We start from the raw sequence: 19,684 nt of genomic DNA, 5'->3' as shown, positions 1-19,684 counted from the left end.
AGGTTGAAGGGGGAATGGGAGGAGATGGGGGAGGCTGCAATTGGGATGCAAAATAAATGATTTTTTTTAATTAATAAACAAAGATAAGAATTCATCACAAAGTTACAAGGGACTCAGGGACCTCAGGGGGAGGCAGAAAGCTAAACACCAAGTGTGAGGGTCTTCCTGATTTTACTTAAGGATAAGCCAGTCCCTGACCTTCAGGCATTTGCCCCACTCATTGCCTGGACTTCAGGACGCACTGCCCCCTCTGTGAGTGCCTTCCTTACAGGCTCTGTGTTTCTGAAGAAAATACAGTTTCTAAGAAAACAATAAATGAACCATAAATCATTTATGTTAATAAATGATCTCTGTCCCAGGGTTGAAGCCTCTGAGAAGCAAAGTTGCGCAAATAATTGCACTTCTGAGTCTGTGGGAACTTGGGCTACACTTTTATTGGCAAGAGAGTGCCCCGTGCCTCACTACCTTCTTCTAATAGCACTGTTTTCTAATAGTTGGCAAACTAGAAAGACCTTGGTTGATTTTCCCATACCCAGAAAGCAGCTAAATGCAGAGGTTGCACTCAAGGTGCAGTCTGGGTGGGGCTGGTGCTGAGCTACCATCTCTGAGCACTTACTGATGGTCACTGCACATCCCGCAGCTCAGTAACAGTGTCCTTGATACCTTTTCATCTGCCACCAGGTTTCTATTTAAAAATGCCTCAGAGTAGCCGCATCTCCCATGCCATGCATTAGTGTGAACCTGAGATTTGTCTTGCATGAGTGGCCAACCAGCACAGTTAGCATCTTGTTCTTGTGGGGGAGTCCCCAGTTGCTCTCTATATTACAACACTTTATGGAAAAGGTGTGATTTCGGTTTCAGTTTTCAACATGTGTTTTACACGTAAGAATTATTTGCTGTACCCTAGAAAGTGTTCTCAAGCCTGAGATAATCAGAGACTCATAGAACTATAGAACTACAAAGCTGACCCAGAGGTCACACTGCTTATGGTCCATGCACAAAGCAGACCCAGGCCTTAGGAAAGCGGGACATGTTTATGGGTGGCTTGTCCCCAGGGAAATGGTTGCATGTTTTCCAAGTATACTCAACTTCCTACAATCTGATAGGTGACACCTTACTCTCTCCAAATCTTTTCTTTCTACCAGTCCATCTGTGGGTGCAAGTGCCCCTACTACTAGCTCAGTTCTTGGGGTATTTTGGCTTTTCTTTATTAAACAAAGCCCTTGATTCTAAAGTTCCTTTTCGTCTCAAGCTATTCTGTCTGAAAACTGTCTCTCCAGTGTATTGAGTGTTACCATTTTTAGGTCCTTCCAAACTTAATTTAAAATTTTAAAATCATATTGATTTGTTCCCGGCCCTCATCAACACTTCCAATCAGAATTTGTCTATGGCTGTTAAATCTCAGTGTGTCTGCGTTCCCTGTTCTTTTCCACTTTTGTTGATCCTGCCTATTGTTTCTCGTTTACTTAAAAATCTTGTAACTTTTCTAATTTGGTGCTTAGATCAGCTACAGACTGAATTCAACCACATGTGATGAAATACTAACCATACATGTGTGTGCGTGTTCACCAAGGAGCTATATATACATATATGTGTGCATATATTCCTAAAAATATAAAATAGGGAAGGGTTTTCTTTCTCATCTCTCATCAGCCCAGAGATGGCAGCAGTGTGGGATGCTACTGACTTTCCTTGTGTACTTCTTTATGGTCTTAAGCACGTTTTCAAGTAAGGTTGGTTCCTACTCTTTTTTTTTTTTATGATTAGTAGGGTGATATTTATTTAAAGGGGAAAAAACTTATAGATCACCGTCCCAGACAACAGCCCTCTGCACAATCAGGAAGGAGTCTAGTCGCCCAAAGTGGAGCAGGAAGCAAAGAGAGAGCGAGGAGGGAAGTGGCTGCTTTTTTAAAGAGAGAGACCACGCCTCAATGGGCTGGTATCTCAGCAGCTATTGGCTGGAGGAGTGGAAGGACCTCCCGCAACACCTCCCCCTTTTGTTTAAGTAAGAGAGTTCTAAACCTACTACGAAATTATATACAATAAGTACAAATATCCTATTCAAACTAGCTTAGGTCTTGTATAATAAATAACTTGGCCAAGTCATGAGAGAAAAGTAACTACATTTATATAGTCTTCAACCCCATAGAAGATCTGAGAAGGGAAATAATGTTACCTGGGTAATTAGGAAGTTCAGTAAAACAACTTCCAAAACATGCAACAAATCACAGAGACAACTGGCTACCTGGGCAATCACCCAAAATCACGTTTGCAGCATTGAAGCAACCAACTTTGGCTAAGGCCTAACATAACTGACATACCATTTTCAAAGGCAAGCAACTTTTCAAAACTATCTTACCCTGTCTTGGCAGGATATGACAGTCCTGTTTTTCTGCTATGAACTTAGCTTATATTAGGCTGATTAAGATTAGGTGCTGGCACCTCAGTCTTCAAAGGAAGAATGGAGATATCTTGATTGTGTATTTGTTTCCTTTTTTGTCATTTTCATTAAGGTTCCTCTTTGAAAATCTCATACATACAAAACATATATTCTGATTATTATAAAAACCAATTGACTTCCCCATTGCCCCTGCTACCATGCCCTCCTCCCTACAATTCCCCTTTCCACATTCATGACTTTTTTGTTGCTTCAGGTTTTGTTTTGCTTGGGCTTGGTTTTGTTGTTGTTGTTTTGTTTGGGGGGGGTGTTGTTTGTTTGTTTGTTTGTTTGAGGCCCACTGATTTTAACTAGGATTATCTGTTTAACCATGGGTTTGGAACTATGCATTACAATCTGGTGGGCTCCTCAGTGGGCACACAATTGAAGACAATGAGCAAGTCTCCCCAAGAATCCATCAGTAGCCCACAATTCATTGGGATGAGAGAGGGCCCCAGCAGATCCTCCCCAATTCATGACTGACTTGTGTGGGCCCATTGCAGGCAGCTATAGCTGCCAGGACTGCAGTTTTTGCTGTTTCCTTTCTCATCACACCCAAGGGAACAGCCATGCTGTGGTGAAGACAGAGGAGAGCTCTGCTGTGGGAGAACATCGAACCTTTGCCTGCAGATTTCCCAAGAGAGCAGGATGCTGACTGCCAGACTGATTGTCTAAAACTCAACTCTGACCATGCCAATTTGTCAAAACTCTTCAGTGACTTTTCAAATAACACTGTAGATGCAAGAAAGCTTCCTAAAGTAACAACAAAAATGATGTAAACCTCCATACTCCTTTTCCATTACAACACTCCTGGTCATCTATATTTAAGTTAAATCCAGTAGTCATTGTTGTGACCGGTTTTCCAACATGAGGTTCAGTACGAGCTCATCTTTGAATAAAGCTGACTGGCATGCTCCTATTTGCCATCTTAGGTACTAAAAAATCCTTCAATTCAAATCTCTGCTGTTTCGAGGTTTCGTCGCTCCCTGCCCAAGATTCAGCTCCATATCGAACATTATATGCACAACCTCATTTAACCCTGACATGTCCTGAAAGGTATATGTTATTACCCCCACTTCACAGAAGAAACCCCTGAGCTTCTCTATACAAACTTTGATCATACTCGAGTTCATACTGCTAGTGAGGAAGAGGGAGAGGTCTGCCATGGAGCCTGAGAGGCTGGCCACAATTTTTCCACTGTGTCCACTATAACTGCCCCCTCTTCTAAAGCACCCAGGTCAGGCTGGTTCCTCAATAACACCGTTCTTCTAAGCAGCATTTTACATCAGTCTCTCTGGTACCCACACCTATAAAAGGCGCCACCAAATACACCCATAAATAGAAAGAGCCTAAAACGTGGCAGATTTCTGTAAATATTTAACAGTGTGTCCGGGCTCCTCCTGAGGATATGCTTCATATTCTCATCCTTTGGTTTGTTGCCTTTTGTGGCTCTCCATTTGAGATACTATGTCTTCTAAATGATATTTTAAATAGCTCTCTGTCTTTATAAGAATAGCACCATGAACACCTTTTTATCTAATTCTCTGGAGATTATTTTCATACTTATATAAAAATGGACCAGGGAGACTTAAAATGGATCCTATATGCTCAATACCAACATTGAAATTTTTAACATTTTTGAATATTTGCTTTATGTAGAGATGTACTGAAGTACTGTTAAATAAATAATAGAAAAGATGGCATTTCTTCCTGATGTGCCTCAATATGAAATTCTAAAACAAAGTTAGTGAGAATATTCTATAATCAACATCATTAGCACATCTACCAAAATTTATACAAGTTTGTTGATCATTTTTAGCTTTTGATGATTTCTTACCTGTATTCTATATGTTATGATGATTTTTACCACTGTCCCTTCTCATCCTCCTCCCATTCCTGTTGACCTCTTCTTATTCTCAACTATCTCCCCTCTTACTTTTATGTCCTTTTGTTTTATTTTGTTTGTTTGTATGGGGTGTGCATGGGTAGTCACAGCTACTCTGGGTTCATGACCATAATAGCCACATCATGTTCAGACAACAGCTCGTCACAACCACATCCTCTTCTTCCATGGTCATGTGGCCTTCAGGGGTAACATGGATATCCTGCCGAGGGCCAGGCACTTGATTGTCACTTATTCTCAGTTCTTAGCCAGTTATGTATCTCTGCATTAGCCACTTCCCACTACAAACAGCAACTCCTCTGATGCAGACTGAGAGCAGAATTAATCTAGAGATCTAAACATAACTATGTAGACTACATGTCCATTTAGTAAAACACCAAGTGCACTTTGCTCTCTAGGGCTTGCAATCGATCAGCCACAGGTTTCGGACTAGATTAAGCTTTATGGAATTTAGGCTTACTTCAATATACTGATTTAGTCAAAACAGGGTCCAAACAAGTGTTATACTCTGATTTTCCTCTAACTGTTGTGGAATATATACATATATATATATACATATATATATATATATATCATGGTGCAAGTATGGAAATCATAAAACAACTTAAGGGCAACAGTTCTTTCCTTCTACCACATTGATTCCAGCAATTGAACTCAGGACATCAGGCTTAGAGATAAGCCCCTTTACCCACATCCCTGAAACCTCCTTTAATCTAGAGAGTTAGCCCTTTCCTTCTTGATTTTTATCCCAGCATTGATTTGTTGGGGAAAATATGGAATTTTGAGAATAATGGCATGCTGTTTTTATATTTCTGATTGAAAACAAAACAAAATTTTAAAAGAATTTTACAAATAAGGGTTAAGTTCTTGCTTGAATTCAGGTGCTGCATCTGGCATGCATATAACAAGACAAGGAGTAATATCAGCAAAGTAGCAGGAAAGGAGGTGATGGAGGAGGGTCATCTGTCTATGTGTTACTTTCATTGGTTAATAAAGAAACTGCCTTGGCCCTTTGATAGGACAGAAAATTAGGTAGGTGGAGTAAACAGGACAGAATGCTGGGAAGAAGGGAAGTTAGGCAGACGCCATAGCTCTCCTCTCCGAGATGGACACAGGTTAAGATCTTTCCCGGTAAGCTACCACCTCATGGTGCTACACAGATTACTAAGTATGGGTTAATCAAGATGAGAGAATTAGACAATAAGAGGCTGGAACTAATGGGCCAGGTAGTGTTTAAAAGAATATAGCTTCCGTGTTATTATTTCCAGGGCTAAGCTAGCCATGCGGGAGCCAGGTGTCAGGAAGTGGCCTGCCGCTTCTTCTACAAGGAGGTTCCAGTCTTTACTACATCACACCGAACATCCAACTGTCTACCACACATGTACTAACCATGCACAACTCACAGACATTAATTAGTATTTGTGAAAACTCAAGAGCTTGAGGACAAGACCCGAGCTTGCAAATGTACCCTAGGCCTGAATAAAACTAAAAAACTACTTTGGAGGTGTAAGAGGCAAGTTCTGAATAAATCCCAGGTATTTCTCTGCCTGTGGAAGGTGTTACAGTGGTGCACAGAAAAGGACTCCACAGTCCACAGTTTAACTATGGGAAAAGATAACCAAAGCTAAAAATCCAGCCTCCAGACCACTCCCAGGAAGCTTAATCCTTTCTTGTGCAGTGGGAAATACCAGTATTGGTTCCAAAGCTAGTCCTCCTAGGGCCTGGGAAAGGGAACAGAAAGAAGCAGGACTAAAACAGCATGGAGAATCTGATGATGGCTGCTGCAATCTCAGCAGCAGACAGGCCCAGTCAGAGAGAATGGCATAACTACCCAAAAATCTGAACTCATCACTCTCGGAGACATGGTAGAGCTTCCGTATGCCTTTAACTGAAGATGCCCTGCTTCCTTGTCTGACCCAAGGCCCCAATATCAACTCTCTTCTCCAATAATAGGGGTGTCAAACAAGTGGCAAAAGAAAACAAAATTCCCACCAAGTATTATCTTCCCACGTGATCACTTATGACAGCTTGAGAGTGAAATTGAGCCTAAACTGCCAGCAGCTCTATTTTCCTAAGTGAAGGCCCCACACTGACTGCCAGTAGTAAAACAGTACACTACAAAAGGGAAAACAATGGGGGCTGCTCACACAACACGGAGCCGCTTCTCCCGAGTGCTTTGTTTAGCCTCCCCCAGTGTTGGGGAAACAACACTTCTGTTCTGGTCGAGAGGGTTCTTTTATTACAACACAATGCAATTTTGTTCATACTGACTTGTGTATAAATAGAAGACTGTAGTCTCTTAAAGATATAATCCACTCCAGAGGCAGCATTCATAATGTCCGCATAAAGAAAATGTACACAGTAAGTCCCGGGATAGCTAGGGATACATAGAAAGACCCTGTCTCAAAAAAAGAAAAGAAAAAAGAGCATGGTCCTTAAGATAGCCCAGCAGATAAGGGTACTACCTGCCGATGGCCTGAGTTCAGTCCCCTGGACCCACATGATGAAAGAAGAGGAACAGCTGAAAATGTGTTCTTTGACCTCAGATGCATGCCAGGATGCAAATATGCCTGTGTACACACACACACACAAACATGCATGCACACATACACACACAAATAAAGAAATAAATATAATGAATAAATGTAGTAAATAAATGTAATAATTTTAAATCGCACAGAAATCTGACTTGTGATAATGGGCTCTGAGCATAAAACGTTTTCAAGTTCATGATAATGTGTGTTGAGGATGTGTTAAGGATGTGTTATTACATCATTCAAAAATGTCTTCTTACCTATTAAATATTAGATATATCAATACTAAAACCACACAATACATCTTTCTCTCTTTCAATTGCAGTGCAGGAGTTAGAATTCAGAGCTTCATGCAATCTCAGTTGGTACTCTACCGCTGAGCTTCATTCCCAGCTTTCTAATAAATTATGGTACTTGTTAATAGGGATGTGGGTATGTCTTGGGCTATATATTAAGTACTTTAGAGGTACTTTCTCAAACCACATTTCAGCCTTAAAAGAATCTTGCAAATTCTACTTATACATACATATATTCATGTATGTGTATGTATCATACTCTTTGCTGATAAAGAAACTGAACTTCAAAAGTTCAAGTAAATAGACAAGCCAGTGGGACTACACCAGATAAGCTGTTAGAACACTCCACAATCTTCCCTATAAGTAGTATCTCCATAGGAAGAAGAGAATGTAAGTGCAGCTTTGGGTCTAGGAAAGTGTCGCCTAAGTATAGTAGGGGGCTGCTTGTTCATCCTAGCTACCCAGAACCAAAATAACCACACAGAAACTATATTATTTAAAATACTGCTTTGCCCATTAGCTCTAACTTCTTATTGGCTAACTCTTACATCTTAGTTTAACCCATTTCTAGTAATCTGTGTATCGCCATGAGGCTGTAGTTTACTGGGTAAACTTTACCAAGTAAATTTCCAGGTGTCTGTGTCCAGTGGGACTACATGGCTTCTCTCTGATTCTGCCCTTCTTTCTCCCAGCATTCAGCTTAGTTTTCCCCATCTAGCTAAGTTCTGCCCTGTTATAGGTCCAAAGCAGTTTCTTTATTCATTAATGGTAATCACAGCATAGAGAGGGTAATCCCACATCAACTCCCCTTTTCTGTTTAAATAAAAAAGGAAGGTTTTAACTTTTAACATAGTAAAATTACATATCTTAATTATACATTACATTTTTAAATGAGTTGCACAAACATAGTACCTTAATCAAGAGCAGAAATATACATATAACAAAATTGACCTTAAGTTTGTATCAATAAACCAAGATCCATAACAATGCAAATCTCTATGGCACATAAGGATTGTCTGGAAACAAAACTTAATCATGTCTTCCTCAAATTCACTGGCCTTTACTCTCCATGGGTCACGATTCTCACATATCAGAAACTAAAGACAGTCACACAGCTAATATGGTATGATTGCCATGTCCTCCCTCAAATTCCACACCATGACAGCCCACAGACTGTGTTCTTTTGACGTGGAAGCTTATAAATTTCAATCTCTTGCCCCTAACACCAGAGTTTGGTACCAAAATTTAGATTCACACAGGAACAGTGAAAGAATGGGAGGCAGGAATGGAACACACAGCTCCAAATCAAAATGTCACTTCTGTTTGTCCCAACATGACAACAGGGAAAAAACAACTTCCTAATACATTATGACATAAAGACTTGTAGCTTATTGTAATGGTTAATCTTGGTTGTCAGCCTGACTGGATCTGAAATTGACTAAGTGACAAACTCTGGGCGTACCTGTAAAGGATTTTCTTGATTAGATGAAGTGGAAACCCCAGCCTGAAAAAAAAATGTGAAAAGCTCCTCTGATGACAGCCCAGATATTAAGAGGTCCAAGGGAACTGCCAAGAGAGGGAGCAATAAAAGTCCTACCCAAGGGAAACACCTATGGTCCAGGACAGCTACTAGCATAGCAAGATATGCATAGAGATGCAAGAAGTGGCATCAGTATGTAATAGTATCAAAAACAAAATCTGTGCAATTGGACTTAAAACACACTCAAAAATAGGGAAACTATGCCTGCTATTGGAAATATAGCCAATTTCCTGGAAATAGTGAGGTCACGGGCATTAGAAAAGAATCTACTACCACCACTTTGCTGGACCAGCATAATTTTTTACTACATTCTAAATGTTATCCTTATACCCACAGATAACTGCAGCTACCACCCCTCATCAAAGAAGACTCTCTTTACAGCAAATAGAAACCATCACAGAAAATCACAATTGGACATAAGGCAGTTGGGCTTATGGGAAGTCCAAGCCCAACCAATACATCTATATTATAGCTCCTGCATCTACAGTTCAAGGAACATCATGGAAGAAGGGGTGGAAAGATTGCCAGAGTCAGAATACCAGGAAGTCTGATGTGAAACAGTCTTTCCTAGAGATAGCCTCATAGACAGTACCAGAAAAAGGCACTATCGATGGTGAAAGCAAGGGAGAAGAAAAATTTAATGGGGATCTCATCACCTAGAGAAATAACTATAGGCCATTAATTAATGGGGATTGGGAGAAGGAGAATTAATAGGATGAGCCCCCTTGATAATTGTTAAATGCAGAGTAGTCAATCATGAAACCATATAAATAATAACACATAACAACAACAAAATGGATTATATGACTATGTATATTGTATGTATATACACACACAATTAGCAAAGAAAAAGGAGGCTATTAGATTGAGAGTGGGGGAATGGGAGAGGTTTGAGGGAGGGTAGCTTGGAGGAGCAGAAGGTCCAAGAGGAAATTCTTTGCCTTTGTCTGCTTGCCTAGCCTCCTGGAGTTCATCTACTTTACTACACACTGATGCTGATGCTGCCTCTGCTGCTACCATTCTTTAGCAGACATCATAGCTCAGCTTTTTGCAACTTTCCAATATAGGCTGAAGACCAGTGGCTCTGCAGGAATCATTAAGGTCTTTGATGGCAGATTGGGACTGCTGAGGCTTCAGCCATGTACATTGAGTACTTTCCCAATCTCAGACTCTCAAGTCTAAGGCAGCCATTTAGTGAACAACCCTGACTGCATCATATAAGACAAATCAATAAAACCCCATATATATTATTTAATAAATTTAATCTATTAAATTTAAGAAATCCCTAATATGTATATAAACATATATATGAACACCACTTTGTTAAACATATATATATTATTGTTTATATATGTGTGTGTTCTATAAATGCATGCTGTGATATACATTTATGTTTTATTTACATATGTGTGTCTTCTATTGTTTTTGTTAGTCTAGACACCTGACTAATATAATCATAGATTAATTATAACACGTATCTTCTTAAATACTAAAGTTAACATTAAAAAAAAAATTCTCCAGAGAAAAATACAGAAAACCAGTTGGTTAACCAGAGCCTAAATATGTAGCTTTCTGGAAATGGGAGATGGAAAATAAGATACACATGTTAGTAACAGTCTAGAATTTATAAGCCACACAAAAATAATATGTAGGCCCTATATTGCCTATTAGAAGGCAGTAGTTAATAATTCTACCTGTAACCAGGTGCTTTGAACTAACAAGAAGAAAGATCTATCAACAAAATCACAAAGATAATAAGAGAACTTGCCTAAGACTAATGTCTCCAAGGAAAGCTAGACTTTCCTGATGAATCTCTATGATCCCAAAGCTAGCCTGGTCTACATAACAAGTTCTAGGCCAGGTGGGATTACATAGGGAGACAAACTACGCCCCCCACACACACTCACAGGCAAATCAAAAAATACTACAAATTACAGGCAAAAGTACCAATTGCATAAAAACAAACAAAAAATAACTGCCAATATTGGTCAATGAACTATTAAAAATCTAAAAAAAAAAAAAACTCACATACACACATGATTTTCACAAATATACCAAAACAATTAGATAACAAAAGATACATTATTCCAACAAAGGTATTGGAGCTCATATTCATAAGAAAGAACATTAATGAATCCTAGCCCTGACCTCATGCTACACTATATACAAAAATAAATTCTTGAGGGTTCAGAGAACTAAACCTAAAAGAAAAGAACTAAAAATACCTATGTTCTTTGCCTAAAATTAAGGAAAGATTTCTTAGGACACAAAATCCAAAACTTTGCATGGCAGTATACACTTGACTTACCAAAGTTCAAAGAAAACTACTAATGGATGCAAGACCACAAATTGAGGAGAAGAAGACATACACACACACACACACACACTTTAAAAATGTGAATAATAATTTCAACCCATAATTAAGTACAGCTTAAACTATAAGAATCATGTGTACCTGGGTCAATTATTTAACTATTTTTGTTCCATCCAGATGTCTTAGACATATAATTAACACAAAACTTTCTTTTAAAATTATGTTATGCATTCTAAAATAGGGGGCTGGAGAGATGGTTCGGCTGTTAAGAGAACTGCCTGATCTTCCAAAGATTCTGAATTCAATTCCCAGCAACCATATGGTGACTTGCAACCATCTGTAATAAGATCTGGTGCCCTCTTGAGGAAGAGTCCTGGTCAGTCGTTCTCATCAACTTAGGCCATGAAACCCAATATATATCCGGGCTGCCCATGCAAGCTTCAGCATTGCCAGGGCATACATTTCATAATTCATTCAACATTCCAGAATAGAAGCCCTGGGTAGAAAACCATGAAGCTACAGTCACCTTTATTTCTTTTTTCTTTTTTTTTTTTTAAAAAAAAAAAAAACAAAGATGCCAAAATACACATTGGAAAAAAAATACAGGCTCTTTAATGAATGGTGCCTAGAAAAAAAATCTGTATATAAAATTCTGTATATAAAAGAATGAAACTAGATCCCTATATCATACATACCCTACTTAAAAGCCAACTGCAGATGGATCAAAGGCCTTCATATATGACCTGAGACTTTGAAGCTGTTAGAGGAAAAAGTAGGGAAAATTCTTCAAGATATGAGCAAGACATAGACAAGGACTTTCTCAGTGGGATTCCAACAATTGTCAAATGGGGCCTCATGAATTAGAAGTCCCCTGTACAGCAAAAGAAACAGGTAGTCAAGAAAAGAGATAGCTTTTCAAACTACTTATCAGACAGAACTGTAGTATATGGAACATATAAAGAATTTAAAAAGCTAAATTACAACCAGAAAACCCAACTCAACCAACAAAGGGGCTGATGAAATGAACAGATTGTCCTCAAAGAATGAAACATAAATGGGCAACAAACATGGAAAATATTAAAGATCATCAACCATTAAAGAAAGGCAAATTAAACACACATTGAGAGTCTATTTTACCTCAATGCGAACAGCAATAATTAGGAAAACAGATAACAAATTCTGGTGAAAATGTAAATAAAAGGTAATGGCCATCAATGCCACTGCTGGTTCTTTACCTGAAGGGCTCCAAGTCAACACAGCACACTTGCACATTCTATTCGTAGTTCACTGCAATTCTATTCATAGTAGCCAAGTTATGGGGCCAACTTAAGTGTACAGTAACAAAGGAATGGATAAAGTAAGTGGTATATATATGTATATATTATATATGTACATATATATATGAAAAAACATATATACATATTTTGTTGCAATGAAGAATAAAATAATGCCATTTGAATGAAAACACATACAAGTAGAGGTGATATTAACTGAATAAACCCACTCTCAGAAATACAAATTTTATATGCTTTTTCTCATTTGTGGTTCCTGGATTTTAAAAGCTACACAAATCATATACATATGTACATTTTGTAAAAATTGATAGAAAACCATCTAAGGAAACAAAGTACTAATATGAAAAAGAAGACTGAAGGGGGAATTGTCAGGCTTAGAAGTAAGCACTCTAACCCCTGAGGCTGTCTCACTGACTATGCTTCAAATTTTCATACAGAGAAAACAGAAGTCATCTTTACACAGTAATCAGAAGATAACACAAGAGACAAAATTAAATCCTCATGATATTTTCCTAAAGAATTGTCTAATGAATTCTATTAAATACCTATTCAAAGTATTATTAGAGATAAATTAATAGCAACTACTAAAATTAATGTAAAGGAAGATTAAATAATTTAAAATAAAACTAAATAAAATTCTATACATAAAAAGATATTTCCCACTAACTAAAATAGGAAACAGTAGTTTAGATATGGTTGAATAAGAAATTAGTGAACAAGAAGGAAACATAGGAAGAAGTTAGTAATTTACTACAGAGTAATAAAAGATAGTAGGATTGAAATTATGAAACTCAAGTGAGCATCTACTGAATGCATGATGTATAGGCAGCTAGGTAAGAGCCCTGAGTTCACAAGATGCATGAATAGCATGGTGATCAGCTAATAAGAATGCAGTAGTCCTCTTTTATTGATGGGGGACACATTACAAAACCTACAATCGATCTTTGAAACCCTGAACAGTACCTTATAAAACAATAAGCCATGTGTTTCTCCTACAGCAGTGGTTCTCAACCTTCCTAAAGCTGCAGCCCTTTAATAAAGTTCCTTATTTTGTGGTGATCCCTTCCAATCACAAAATTACTTTTTGTTATTACTTCATGACTGGAATTTTTCTACCATTATAAATCATAATACAAATATCTGATACACAGGATATCTGATATGTGACCCCTGTGAAAGGGTCATTCAGCCCCCAAAAGGGATTGAAACCCACAGGTTGAGAACCTCTGTTTTGCAGAAATGCAATTTGGGGGAACCTAATTTACTGTTTCTCACTCACTCTATATACATATACTAGCAAGTTAAGTGTCACACTGATGTGGGAGTTCCCCTGTGTGATGTGATTACCTTTATTGAATAAAGAAACTGCCTTGGCCTGTTGATAGAGCAGAACTTAAGTAGGTGGGGAAAACTGGACTGAATACTGGGAGAAGAAAGGCAGAGAGAGAGAGAGAGAGAGAGAGAGAGAGAGAGAGAGAGAGAGAGAGAGAGAAAGAGAGAGAGAGAGATGCCATGGAGCTACCAGAGATAGACATGCTGAAACTTTGCTGGTAGGCCATGAACTCATGGTGATACACAAATTAATAGAAAGGGTTAAATTAAAATATAATAGTTAACTAATAATAAGCTAGAGCTAATGGGCTTATTAGTGATTGAATTAATACAGTTTCTGTGTGATTATTTTGGGTCTAAGCTAGCCAGGTGGCCAGGACGAACAAGCGGGCTCTCCTCCAACAATGCTGTGATTCTAAGATCATGTCGACACCAGAGAGCTTCTGTAGGTTCCTGTCATCATTGATTTCTGTCCATGCTGCTGAGTAAAAATGCTGCTGAGTAAAATGTAGAGGTTTCTCAGTGCATCATACTGTTAAAGCCAAATGCCACTCAACATGACAGTGATTGACTTATGTATCTGTCTGAGTCACAGTTAACACCCATCCACTTGATCTGAGTAGATATGCCTCTAAGAGTGAGATGGGCATTTAAATTGGTAGACTATGCAAAGTACACTTCTCTTGAAACCACAAGGGAGTGTAAACAGGGACATCCAATCAGTTGAATTAACTGGCTTACCTTCAACCAGTAGTGGGGCATTTCCTGGGCCTATCTTGAATTGGGAAAATTTTTCCCTGTCTCTGAAGTTAGAGTAAAACATACTTCTCCATGCATCAAGCCTGCATTCAGGCCCAAGCTGCCATCAGCTCTACTGGCGTGCTGGTCACAGGTTATTAGTTGGAGTCACACTGTTGTTTCTGCATCCTCTATTTGCAGCTGGTAGGACCAACCAGTCTCCAGAAGTCTATAGACCAATTCTCTATTCACATTCTTCTTCCCTTTCTGTCTCCCACACATGCACACAAAAATGCATTTATATGATGTGCAGTCATACACACATCCGTACACACACTCACACACATATGCATCCTAATGAACATTTCCTAGAGAACCTTGAGCTATATGAGGACTGTTGCTTCCATGGTTACAACCGAAGAGTGAGTATAACTGGATCATAAAATAATTTTAGAAACAGAGGTGTTTAAATCAAAGAAGTGAATATACTAATTTCATAAAATAATAAGGTTTATTTTCTAAATAAGAATTCTTATAAGTAGGTAAAACTACCTAACATCACAAAATTCATGAGAGAACTTACCTTAAGATAATGACAAGAAGTTAGAGACATAGGTTTGGGACCCAGAATGTGTCTGGTTCTGTAGAAACCTATTCAAAATTGTCCTACCCAGGCCTCTTCAGAAAGAAGCACATGCATTTGAGAACTGCATAAACTTCCAGGCTTAGATCAGGAGAGACTTCCCATCCATATTTAACATAAAGTGATAAGAAGATAGGCTTTCCAAGAAGAGAGAGTTGGTAAACATCCAATTCACCAGTCTCCCAGCATTCCTGGCTGACACCCAGGTCTGGATGGGGGCCATGTACACCAGGTAGGGTAACAAGGTTTATCCTGGGCCCTCAGAAAAGGGTGGCCCGGGCTGACCACCACCGAACAGCTAAACTATAAACTGATGCACAAATAGGGTGTGAAAGATCTCACAGAAATTCCAACCTGGAGCACATCCTGTAGCATTTGGGATGCTTCACAGAGCAAATGGATGACATTTAATCTGTGTCTATATTAGAAAGTCTTAACTTAAAATATGTGTTTAACTTCTACCTTACTACTGCATCTAAGTAGTGCATGTAAAACGATTGAGTTTTGTTGCTTTTATTTTTATATAAAACATTAATTTGTTTCTGCTGTGACTTGGTAGAAACAAATGGTAGTTTGGTGATTAATACCTATAAATTTCTGAGTACAGCATTAATGAAAGAAGGGTTTTGTCCAGACTAGAAAAAATACACACAAAGCACAAAGAGCTACATGAAGCAATGATCTTAAGAGACAGTGTTGTATTTCTGCTGTGCCACTTGCTATTTGTAGAATTATAGCTAATAATATAGCCAATTAATTATAGAGATATATTCTGAGAAACATTCCATTTGGTGGTCTTCTCCTTGTGCATACAGTAAGAGTATAGTTGATGAACTAAAACACCTTTGGTGTCACCAGATGAAATAATCATACAGAACCGCCATCATTCACGCAGCTCATCATTGGCGGCATTGTTTGATGTGGGACACAAATGTGCTGAAAGAAAGTTCATTGGCAGCTAAGTATGGGTAGCAGCTAGCGCAGCATGCAATAAACATGGGTGCATTTTATTCTTATGACAGTTCTATAAGTTAGATATTACAATTTCATTCATTCACTCATTTTGCTGAGTAGATTAGAGTAAGCAAAGGTTGAAGCATTTTCCAATGTCACTTATTCTGCTAAGATCTTAGATTTCTTATCCATAAAACATGCAGATTGTATTGAACATCTAAAACTTTTCATTCCGACTCTATGGTTTCTTTTTAGAGGCGATTTAGAGAAAGGGGGTTATTTAAGTGTCAATATCTCCAATGATGCTCTTCGTGATTTATATCTTATAGTCACCAAAAATTTCTTAGCAGTTAAATATATATGTGTATATATATACATATATATATATGCGTATATATATATATATACTAGTCTACAAATTTAAGTTTTACTAAATCAATAAATAAAATGAGTGGTAACAGTTATCGACTTTAAATCTGCATACATTTTAGAGTAAAAGAAATCTTCTATAAACAAGATTTAGGATGCAGCACTGACTTTGCATCATTTGCACTCATTCAGGGCTCCAGTGGGGACCTCACTGGGAGATTCACTGGAGAAGAGAATTGCTGGTATTAACATGCTAATGTTCTTGTGTTCAGCAAACAGACTAGCCTTCTATCGTTTCCTCTGTGAGTCCTCCACCTTTCATAGGAAGTCTTTGGCTGTGAACTTGTTCACTCCCATTATTATTATTTACCCCACTGATGTCCAGAGGACCCAACTAACCCTAGAAACTGGGTTTAATTTGGAAACATGGAATCAGAACAATGGCATCAATGTGCTCCACACTCCTTGAAGAATGGTAGGACAGCAGCTTGGAGCCACTGAAAACCAAAAGCAACGTCAGTGGTCTGTAAAAGGAGTGATGAAGGGGCCACGATAAAGCTGTCTGCAAAACCAAATACAGAGCAACAAAGCCAAAGTGGGAAATAGAACATATGTCCCTGAGAACTGTGTGCTTTTGTGACAGAGGCAAAAGGGCTAGAAACTGCAGGAAATGATAGATACATAAAAAATAAGATGGGACAAACTATGAGCACAAGAGAAGTTAGACTGCCAGGTGGCTCTAAAATACAGAGAGTTTATTGAAAAAAATAATTGAAACTGGCAGCTGAAGTGTAATTGGGACAATTAAGAAAACAAAAATGTCTCCTGATTACTATTCTTACACATTCCTTATGATATTTATTTCCTTATGTGGTTGTTAAAGATCTCTGGTAGGAATTTGATTCTACAATTTTATCTTCCATAATCATCCCAGTCTACCCTGTCTATGCTTCCTCCAGCCAAACATTCACTACCTCATTGTATAACTATGTCAAATCCCTGTTGTGAAGTACATCACTTACCACTCAGAGCAAAGTGAGGCTTTAAATTCCTGGCTTTTGAGTGAAATCACAGTTCCATGGAGGGGGAGGGGAAATTAAAAGTTTTCAACACAATTTTAAAAGCCTGTATGGGTGTGACAAGCTTGGTCCCAAGAGCACTTTAAATATGTAGAAGATGGGACAATCACTGCTTTTATCATCTGTAGAAAGAGGAAGGTCTCCTTTCAGAGGGTCTATGCCAGAGGTTTTGCAGCAGAAGAGATGCTGGGGGAGTTAGAATGAGGGTGTCATAAATCATGTCATTTGTCCAACGAGTAAAGAAGGAAGGGCCACTGTTCTATCTACCATGTTGCATTCAAAACTAGTAAAAAAGAAAAGTGTCCCCAGAATCATTAACCTTTACATTTTTAAATATACACAGTCCTCCTTCCAGATTCAAAAGAGTTAGGCGTGTTAGAACCTTTCAACAATGGGAGTCATGTTTTTAACAGCGTTTCTCTATTTTTCAGACATTAAACTCTACTAATAACTAGAACCTCGTTTAAATGAGCAGCATAGGAGAAGAGAATATTCTTCAAACTATTCTCCCATCTAAGAAGGAGAGAACGAGAACGTCATCGTTCTGTTATTCACTGGTGGCTGGGAATCAGCAGGGGAACAGAAATGAGACAATTCTCCACTCTTTCCACATTCAGTAGCCTGGCTCTTTTGAGTTAACACAGCAAATCAACAGGCGTTTGGTTTATTTGTTGACTTGTTTTAAAGCAGGCATCACTACCTTCCTAGTATGGGGTCAGGAAGCAAGTCTCCTGTAGTTACTATGTTCACCTCAAGCAAAAGCTCCATGGCTCTATTACCTTCCAGTCAATCATTCATCATTCTCTTGCCAGTGCCTCCTACCCTTCCCATTACTGGTTTATTAAGTCCGTAGACACCTCCTTAAAAAATTTCACATAAACTCTCATCTCCACCACCGTTGAAAATGTTTTATTTCAGGCTCTTATATTAAATAATTCAAATCCCTCTTTTGTTTCTGTCTGACTGATACATTATACAGGTAATTGTTTCAAACTATAAGCCTTATTTAAAACAAACAAGCAAAGTAAAAAAAAATAGCCTCCTTCACAAAATTCAAAATTCTAAGAATATTTTAAATTCTTCAAGGTAATTGCTAATTTCCTTAACAGGTACCCTTCTTCTCACCTATTATTCAGTTGTAATTCCAGGCACAGCGTACAAGATGGGATGATATTGTCCCTACTGTAACATTTACCTGAATTGAGCCTTGAAGCAATGCAAGGAATTGCTTGGACCTAATTATTATGTTCTTGTCCACAGGAAGAAGAGAACTGGAGCCTTCAATAGCCCTGAAGCCTTTAGTCCAGAATTTGGGATTATCACACTGGTTTACAGGAAGTAGATATTGTGGTTGTTTGTGGAACTTTGACTTCAATTGTTTAATTTTCTTTTCTTTCTTTTTTTTGTTTTTGTTACCGGCAAATAACTGGCACCTTAAGATGTTGTGACTGTGGGAGGCTTAGACAGATCTAAGGCAAGATCTAAGGCATTCTCCTGGCCGTGGTAAATGCTCCCAAGAAGGACAAAGGCCCCTCGAATTCATGCAACCCGTTGCACTATCCAAACACAAGAATTGCTTCAGAAGTAGGCCCATAATCTAAGACGCCCCCACATTTATTGAAAGTATAGACTTCCATGAATATAGGAAGATATGCAGTTTCCTTCACTGACTATGTAAAAGGAAAGTTGTGGCAGCTACTTCTCATTACAGTAAGTCAGACTAGGGGTACATCCAATAGTTATGTAGGTAAGAAGGTCAAGTGATTATGCAGAAAAATAGAGTTAAATCCTGGAGAAAATTATGGGTGTTTGGGTTACTACCCAAGCCAATAAACTCTGTTTATTGTGTGGGCCTCATCCCATCACCCAACTATCCTCAGCTTGCATCTTCTCTTGTCTCTCTCTAACAGAACCACTATTATATATAAATGATTTCTCCTACACTCTGCCACTGACATTTTATCCTTGAATCTCAAGAGGGACTGTTAGCATTTAATTCCTTCTTATGAGTTGGCTGGGACCTAGAAGTTATAGGTGTTTATACTTCTATGGAGAGAAATAGGAAGGCTTCCTGCATACTGGTCTTAAGGTTAAATATCTTTTAACAATTCAGCTCTCCTTTCTGCCTACCTGCAGCAGAGTTATTGTGTTTAAAATGCTGAGTCTTTTGTCAACTTGAACTGTAGTCCCCAAGGCCCCATCTGTCATCCTGACTTCAGTGCACAGCAGGCATCAGAAAAGCCAGGAAAA

The sequence above is a fragment of the Chionomys nivalis genome, chromosome 8 (genome assembly GCF_950005125.1).
Source record: "Chionomys nivalis chromosome 8, mChiNiv1.1, whole genome shotgun sequence".
Classification (NCBI taxonomy): Eukaryota; Metazoa; Chordata; class Mammalia; order Rodentia; family Cricetidae; genus Chionomys; species Chionomys nivalis.
Note: the sequence above shows the minus strand (reverse complement) of the source record.